This window comes from Bubalus bubalis, chromosome 6, assembly GCF_019923935.1.
Source record: "Bubalus bubalis isolate 160015118507 breed Murrah chromosome 6, NDDB_SH_1, whole genome shotgun sequence".
Classification (NCBI taxonomy): Eukaryota; Metazoa; Chordata; class Mammalia; order Artiodactyla; family Bovidae; genus Bubalus; species Bubalus bubalis.
Window position 1 is genome coordinate 19,501,217 of NC_059162.1, and position 8,529 is coordinate 19,509,745.

The following is an 8,529-nucleotide window of genomic DNA, read 5'->3' on the forward strand; positions in this document are numbered from 1 at the left end:
CTGATGCCCTCTCACAACACTTACCATCTTACTTGGGTTTCTCTTACCTTGGACGTGGGGTATCTCTTCACAGCTGCTCCAGCAAAGCACAGCCACTGCTCCTTACCTTGGAGGAGGGGTATCTCCTCACCGCCGCCCCTCCTGACCTTGAAAGTGGAGTGGCTCCTTTCAACCCTCCTGCGCCACACATACAATACATTCTCTTTCCCACACATATGCATACACAGATAATCATTTGAAGTTCAGTTGAGGGCACTTCTAATGTGCTGCTCCGTGCAATTATTCAAATCATGTTTGGACCCACTTTCTTCACAAAATAGGGGAGAGAGCAGGAAATAAAAAGTTTGGTTTGGTGTGACTAAGATTCCTTTAACTGTACACTGTGGTGAATAATTTTTTCCCATAGTAGTGCTGTGAACTGCTGATTCACTGTGGTTTCTGTGAGGAGACTTGGTAATGGATCACACATTCATTGTCATGCTAGGGGAGTAACTCTCACTCTGAAAAGAATTTAAGGAATTTCCCCTCATTTTGCCGTCATCCCTTGGAGTGCCCGGCTGATCACTCAGGCTCATATTATTGGGAGAATTCTTGGAAATACTGTCCATATCTCCTGAGCCTAAAGAGCCACTCATGTGATGTGACTCCATTCCTCCTAATCCACCCATAGGACCATCTGACCCAGGGCCCATTGGAAAATTAGGCCTGTTAGGTCCTGGAGGTATTGCATTCATTAAAGTATACATGTTGTCTCTAGAGTTGGGTGAATCTGCTGGACTAGGCATGATGGGTGTTCCTGGTGGCCCTCCACCTCCGGGAGGAACTACATATTTCCCAGGAGATGCTGAGGAGTATGGTCTTGAATTGGCATTTGTTGGGTTTGGCCAAGGTCTACCACCACCTGGGCCCATGTTCATTCCAGGCACTCCGGGGCCACCCAAAACATTCCTTTTGGAGGAGTCATTCTCTGCATTGGCCTACCCATATTTGGATGACCTTGTTGTCGAGTTGGGTCCATTCCACTGGGAACTAATGGCTGACTTCCTGGGACACCTCCAAGTGCCTGGTTAGGTATCCTCAACAGGGGCCTTGGACCTCCAGGGTACTGAGGTGACATAAAAGGCTGAAAGAACCCTGGTGGTACAGGGCCTACTGCCGTGCTGCCTCCTGGGGGAATGTTTCCTAGCACTGGACTGGGAGCTGCTGCACCACTGTAACCATGGAAGGCTGTTGCTTCACTTGAATGTCCACATGTTTCCTGTCTTCCTGGAGCTGCACAGTAGAGACCCCAAAATACACACCACCAAGAATGTAAGAATCCTGATGGCTCCCGCAAAGTGATGTTCTTTTCCCATCTTATCTCTGATAAAAATGTTTGGGCTGATTTCTGAGCTCCTACATGGAGCAGATACTCATATACGTAGAGTGCTAACTTCTCCCGGGCCTGGCTGTCACACGGGACGGCACTGCTGTTACTCCAGCCTTTGCCGTACATGCTTGTGCCGAGAGCAGCTCCCGCTGTCACACACCTGTCAACCCATCACAGCCTCCCCAGGAACAGCCCCATCCCCATGGCGACCCACGCAGCCACCAAGGATTGACATTTCTATATTGAATTTTTCCTTCTAGAAATATGGTTTACTTGTCCATAGTCATTTCCTGATCTTTAAGATTTTATCTTTTTCCTTATATAGACCATGGACTTTAATACTTTTTACTAATTTTATCAACATAATTTACTATATCAATAACATAAGGGAGCAAACCCATAAGATTGTATCAATAGATACCCCCAAAGAAGCAGTGTGTGAAAATCAACAACCATTCCTAATAAAACTCTAGGCAAAATAGGTATAGAAATAGAAATCTAAGTATAACAGTGTCCATTTGCCAAAAACTAACAACAAACTTATTAACGGCTAAAGTATTCAAATTAAGAACTAGACAGGGAGGTCGACTATTAGCATAAATATTTAACATTATTTTGAAGATTTTATCTGATTTGTTTATTCATATGGCACATGTTTATTGAGTGTTTGCTATGAACTGTTTTAGGTACAACTACCTACTCTATAGGTAGTCTATAGAGCAATGAAAAAATATCTTGCCTTTGCAGAGCTTACAGCTGAAGGAATGAGGCAGTAAAGTAGAAAGAGTGGCATAAATATTTGAAAAGAAGAGATAAAATTATTTAGCTTTTCATATATGATTACACTTCTAGAAATCCTGGTCAATTAAAAACTAAAAATTTATAAGAATTTAATAAAGTGATTGATAGAAAATAAAGATACACAAGCTTTTTTTAAAAGATTTTTCTGATGTGAACCACAAAATATTTATTGAATATGTTATAATATTGCTTCTGTTTTATGCTTTAGTTTTTTGGTTAGTCTTGTGGGATCTTACCTCCTCGACCAGGGATCAAACCCGCATCCCCTTTGGTAGGTGAAGTCCTTAACACTAGACTGCCAGGGAAGTCCCTGGTACATAAACTTTTGAGAGTAGCAATGACTAATTTGAAATAGACATGATTAAAATATCCCTCTTATTAAAGTGTTTTTTATTCATACTCACAGAGTCACAATATTTGAGTCCTAACGTTAAAAGAGCAAGCAGATGTTCACAGCACATGATCTCCCCAAACCACTTGGCCTAACCCATCCCATTCAGAGGACTCCTTGTACTATGAAAGCTCATCCCCTGGAATGTGCAGTGGAAAAGCCAGCTATTTGTACATCCAGTTCTATTGTGTCTGTTCTTCTTTGTGTTTGGGGGCCTGTAACTGGTGTATTAAATTAAGATTGTGCAGTGACTTGCTGAATCAGGAGGCACAAGCCACCTGCTTTGGTTGACAGGTAGCTCCTTCAGCATCCGTGCTCACACTTTGGGGAAGTGAAACCCTGGGGTCGTTTTTATTGAAGGCACAATTGTAGTCCATTTATAAAAGGGAGTCACAAGATTTATTCCTTGCAGATCCCAGCAACAGAGTGTGTGTAGGGGGGAACAGGGGCATGCACAATGAACAAGGGGAAGGCCAGTTCTCTGTCCCATGTTACAAACGAGCAAGAAATAGAGAGCAACTTAGCAAGCTTAGGGTAGAGGTCACCAACTGTTCTGGGGCTCAACACTCAGTAGTTATTTTAAAAGATCCCCACCTCCTAGAGTAATGAAAATAAAAAGAAAAATAAACAAATGGGAACTAATTAAACATAAAAGCTTTTGCACAGTAAAAGAAACCATAAACAAAATGAAAGACAACCCACAGAATGGGAGAAAGTAATTGCAAATGAAGTGACCCACAAGGGATTAATTTCCAAAATATGCAAACAGCTCTCAGCTCAATATCCAGAAAGCAACCCAATCAAAAAATGGGGTAAATATCTAAATAGACATTTCTCCAAAGAAGACACACAAATGGCCAAGGGGCATTTTGAAAAGATGCTCAACATCACTAATTATCAGAGAAATGTAAATCAAAACTGTAATGAAGTATCACCTCACACCTGTCAGAATGGCCATCATCAAAAAATCTACAAACAATAAATGCTGGAGAGGGTGTGAAGAAAAGGGAACCCTTCTCTGCTGTTGGTGGCAATGTAAATTGGTATAACTACTATGGAGATCAGTATGGAGGTTCCTTTAAAAACTAAAAATAGGATTCATTTTGATGTTTGGCAGAACTAATACAATTATATAAAGTTTAAAAATAAAATAAAATTAAAAAAAAATAAAATAAAAACTAAAAATAGAGCTGCCACATGATCCAGCAATCCTACTAGTGGGTGTATATCCAGAGGAAACCATAATTTGAAAAGATACATGTACCTCAGTATTCTTTGCAGCACTGTGTACAATAGGCAGGAGGACATAGAAGCAAACTAAATGTCCATCAACAGAAGAATGGATAAAGATGTAGTACATATATACAAGGGAATATTACTCAGCCATAAAAAGAACAAGATAATGCCATTGGCAGCTACACGGATGGACTTAAAGATTGTCAGCTGAGTGAAATAAGTCAAGACACAGAAAGCCAAATATCATGTGATATTACTTATATATGAAATCTTTAAAAAATGGTACAAATGATCCTATTTACAAAACAGAACTAGAGTTGCAGATGAAGAAAAACATGGTTACCAAGGGGATAAGGGGGTGGTAAATCAGGAGACTGGGATTGACTTATATGCATTACTATATGTAAAATAGACAAATAATAAGCCAGGCTCTTCTATCCATGGAATTTTCAAGGCAAGAATACTGGAATGGGTTGCCATTTCCTTCTCCAGAGCATACCCCCACAGATCAAACCCACATCTCTTTTGTCTCCTGCATTGGCAGGCAGATTCTTTACGGGTAGCACCACCTGGGAAGCCCATGTATAGCACCGGGAACTCTTCTCAGTACTCTGTAATAACCTATATGGGAACAGAATCTTGAAAAGAGTGGATATATGTATCTTAAAAAGAGTGGATATATGTATATGTCAAAGCTATGGTTTTTCCAGTGGTCATGTATGGATGTGAGAGTTGGACTATAAAGAAAGCTGAGTGCTGAAGAATTGACGCTTTTGAACTGTGGTGTTGGAGAAGACACTTGAGAGTCCCTTGGACTGCAAGGAGATCCAACCAGTCCATCCTAAAGGAGATCAGTCCTGGGTATTCATTGGAAGGACTGACGCTGAGGTTGAAACTCCAATACTTTGGCCACCTCATGCAAAGAGTTGACTCATTGGAAAAGACCCTGATACTGGGAGGGATTGGGGGCAGGAGGAAAAGGGGACGACAGAGGATGAGATGGCTGGATGGCATCACCGACTCAATGGACAGGAGTTTGAGCAAGCTCCAGGAGTTGGTGAGGGACAGGGAGGCCTGGTGTGCTGCAGTCCATGGGGTCGCAGAGTCGGACATGAGACTGAGCAACTGAACTAAACTGATTCACTTTGCTGCACAGCAGAAACACAACATTGTAAATCAACTATACTCCAAGAAAAATCAATTTAAAAGAAAAAACTAAAAATAAAACATTCCCCAGGAAAAGCAAAACAGGAACTTGGCATAGGACTTCTAAGCTCAAGTCTTTATATGAATGTTCAAACTCTGGTGTGATGGGGTTGTCACACCGTAAAATGCCTAGGCAGCAACTCACAATAGTTGTCTTCTCATCACACCTTTAAGTATTTATTGAACTGCATGGCTCCAAGTTCTAGCAGAAGTAGAGGAAATTTCATGCCCAACCTACACAACCCTCCCAGGGAAGTAAGCCCTTCTGTTTATGGGTATTCACATTTCCGCATCCTCCCTCCTAAGTCAAACAAACAGAAGTTGGAAGATAATTCTAACATGCTTCCTGCCAAAATCATGCTTGAGAGTCATTGTCCCTACATTGTTGAGTGAATGGTCAGGGAAGATTAGAGTCAAATGTATACCTTTAGGTAAAGGCCACTGTTTGAGACAGGAGAGTATAAGAAAAATTTAGGCTTATTAAATGTGTTTGCAAAAACAGTAAAATAATAAAAATGGAATCCAGCAGTATATTAAATAATACATTATGGGCTTTCCTGGTGGCTCAGACAGTAAAGACTCTGCCTGCAATGCAGTAGACCCAGGTTCAATCCCTGGTTTGGGAAGGTTCCCTGGAAAAGGGAATGAATGGCTACCCATGCCAATATTCTTGCCTGAAGAATTCCATGGACAGAGGAGCCTGGTGGGCTACAGTCCATGGGGTCACAAAGAGTCAGACACGACTAAGCGACTAACACACTACACATGACTGAGTGGAGCTTATCTCAGGCCTTCAGGGTTAATTCACCGTTAGGAAATTTGTCAATGTAGTTCACCAGATTAAAAAAGAGAGAATATATCAAAAGAAGCAGAAAGAAAATTTGATGACATTTAAAACAGACATCCATGAAAAAGAATATACAAATCTTTTAACAAAATAGAAATAGAGGGAAATTTCTTTAGTCTGATAAAGGATAACCACCAAACTCCTACAAGGAGGGGCTTCCCTGGTGGCTCAGTGGTTAAGAATCCACCTGCCAATGCAGGAGACATGGGTTTGATCTCTGGTGCAGGAAGATCCCACATGCTGTGGAGTAACTAAGCCCATGTGCCATAACTATCGAGCCTGTGCTCTAGAGCCCAGGAGCCCAACTACTGAGGCCTGAGCACCCTAGAGCTCATGCTCTGCAACAAGGGGAGCCACCGCAGTGAGAAGCCCGAGCACCACAACTAGCCAGAGAGTAGCCCCGACTCACCAGAACTAGGGAAAAAAAGCCCTCCCAGCAACAAAGATCCAGCACTGCCAAAAATAAAGAAAATTGCATGTCCAAAAAAAAAAAAAAATCCTACAAGGAGGGTGGAGGGCTATAGTCCATGGGGTTACAGAGTCTACTTAGCGACTAAACAACAATAAACAGTAGTTAGTGGTAAAACTTTAGATGTGGTCCCATAGTCTCCTTAAAGTAAAGAACATGATAAAGGCCTTATCAGTGCATCTGACAGGCTGGCAATTCTCGCCTCATAAGTAAAACAAAAGGAGGAAGGTAGGGAGGAAGGAAACAGAAAGAAAAAGAAATGAGGCACAGGAATTAAGAAAGAAGAAAAAAATGTGGAGAGGCAAATGAACGCCTGTATAGAAAAATCAAAGAGACTAAATGGGCATGCCATGAAAATGTAATGAAATATAGAATTCCATTCAGAAGAGCATAACAATAATGAGGAATAGAATTATTATGAGAACTAAAGAAAATAAAACGTAAATCCAGACAAAATGGTGTAGTGAGAGGCCCGTAAGAAAATATTTATAAACAAAAAGATTTTTTCAGTATATAAATCTGAGTTTGTTAACGTGTTAGTCACTCGGTCGTATCCAGCTCTTTGTGACCCCGTTGATAGTGGCCCTCCAGGCTCCTCTGTCCGTGGAATTCTCCAGGCAAGAATACTGGAATGGGTTGCCATGCCCTTCTCTGATCTGCCTGACCCAGGGATTGAACTTGAGTCTCCCACGCTGCAGATTCTTTACCGTCTGAGTCACCAGGGAAGCCCTGAGTTTGTTAGCTCTTGTCCAAAGTTAAAGATGAAAGTACTCTTTCCCAGGTGACGCAGTGGTAAAGAATCCACATCTCCAGTACAGGAGATGCAAGAGATTTGAGTTTGATCCCTGAGTCGGGAAGATCCTCTGGAGAAGAAAATGGCAAGCCACTCCAATATTCTTCCCTGGAAAATTCCATGGACAGAGAAGCCTGGCAGGCTAAAGTCCATAGGGTCCCAAAGAGTTGGATACGACTGAGTAACTAAGCACATTTTTTCTCCACATTCTTGCCAGCAATAGCTGCGATAGCGCGTTTTCATTTTTTGCCCGACAAGTGGAATGTCATATTGTTATTTTACTTTGAATTTCTGGACTAACAGTGAATTTAAGCATCTTTTCATTATTTCTTGACAGAAAATTTTCTCCTCTCTGCTTTGTTTATTCAAATTGTTTGTTCATTCTTATATTGGATTAATTTTTAAGAGCTTTTGACATATTATGAATACTAACACACTGTCTTTCTACTTAGTGTATTTATTCTATCTTTCTTTTTTCTGGCCGTGCTGCACAGCTTGCAGGATCTTAGTTCCCTGACCAGGGACTGAACCCAGGGCCATGGCAGTGAAAGTACCAAGTTCTAACCACTGGACTGACAGGCAATTCCTTACTTATTCTTTCTTTAGGATAATTTTATCCAATTATAAAAACACCAAATCATATTGGGATCCTAATTGAAATTATATTAAATATGTACATGAATTTTGGGAGAACTAATATTTTATGATAGTAAATAAATTCCTAAAACATGATTCAAACTGTAAAGATGACTGATAAATTTGATATCAAAATTTTAAAAATTATTATGATCTAAGATGATATTACAAAGTAAAATATAGATGATAGGGATATTACAAAGTAAAATATAGATGATAGGGAAATAAATATATCATATAAAGAACTAAAATTCTGAACACTTACTTACATATCAGTAGGAAAAACATAATCAATCCTAAGAAAATGAGCAAATAATATAAATAACAATGTATAGAAAAGAAATCCAAATGAAAAAATATAAAAGACCCTCACTTAACAAAATGCAAATTAAAACATAGAAATACTACTTTTTCACCAATTAGATTATCAGAAATGCATTATTTGGCAATATCAACTGTTGGAGAAGGTATGGAGAAAGGTCCTTTATGGATTGCTGATGGGAGTGTGTGTTGAAGCAGGCCCTATGAAAACAACTTGATAGCATCTAATAAAATGGAAAAATACACCTGCTGAATGACTCTATGACCTATAGACAATCACACAAGGAAGCAGGTTCAAGGGTGTTCAGTGGAGCATTATTTGTAATAGCAAAAAATTGATAATAGTCTAAATGCCCATCAAAGAGGAAATGAATAAATTAAATGCAAAGTATTATTACAAATGAATGCTACTACTACTACTAAGTCGCTTCAGTCGTGTCCGACTCTGTGCGACCCCATA

At 40.1% G+C, this 8,529-nt stretch overlaps 1 pseudogene; it reads right to left on the reverse strand.

Annotated features, from left to right (window-relative positions):
• Positions 1-319: 319 nt before the first annotated feature.
• Positions 320-1,523, reverse strand: LOC102394771 (annotated as a pseudogene).
• Positions 1,524-8,529: the final 7,006 nt, after the last annotated feature.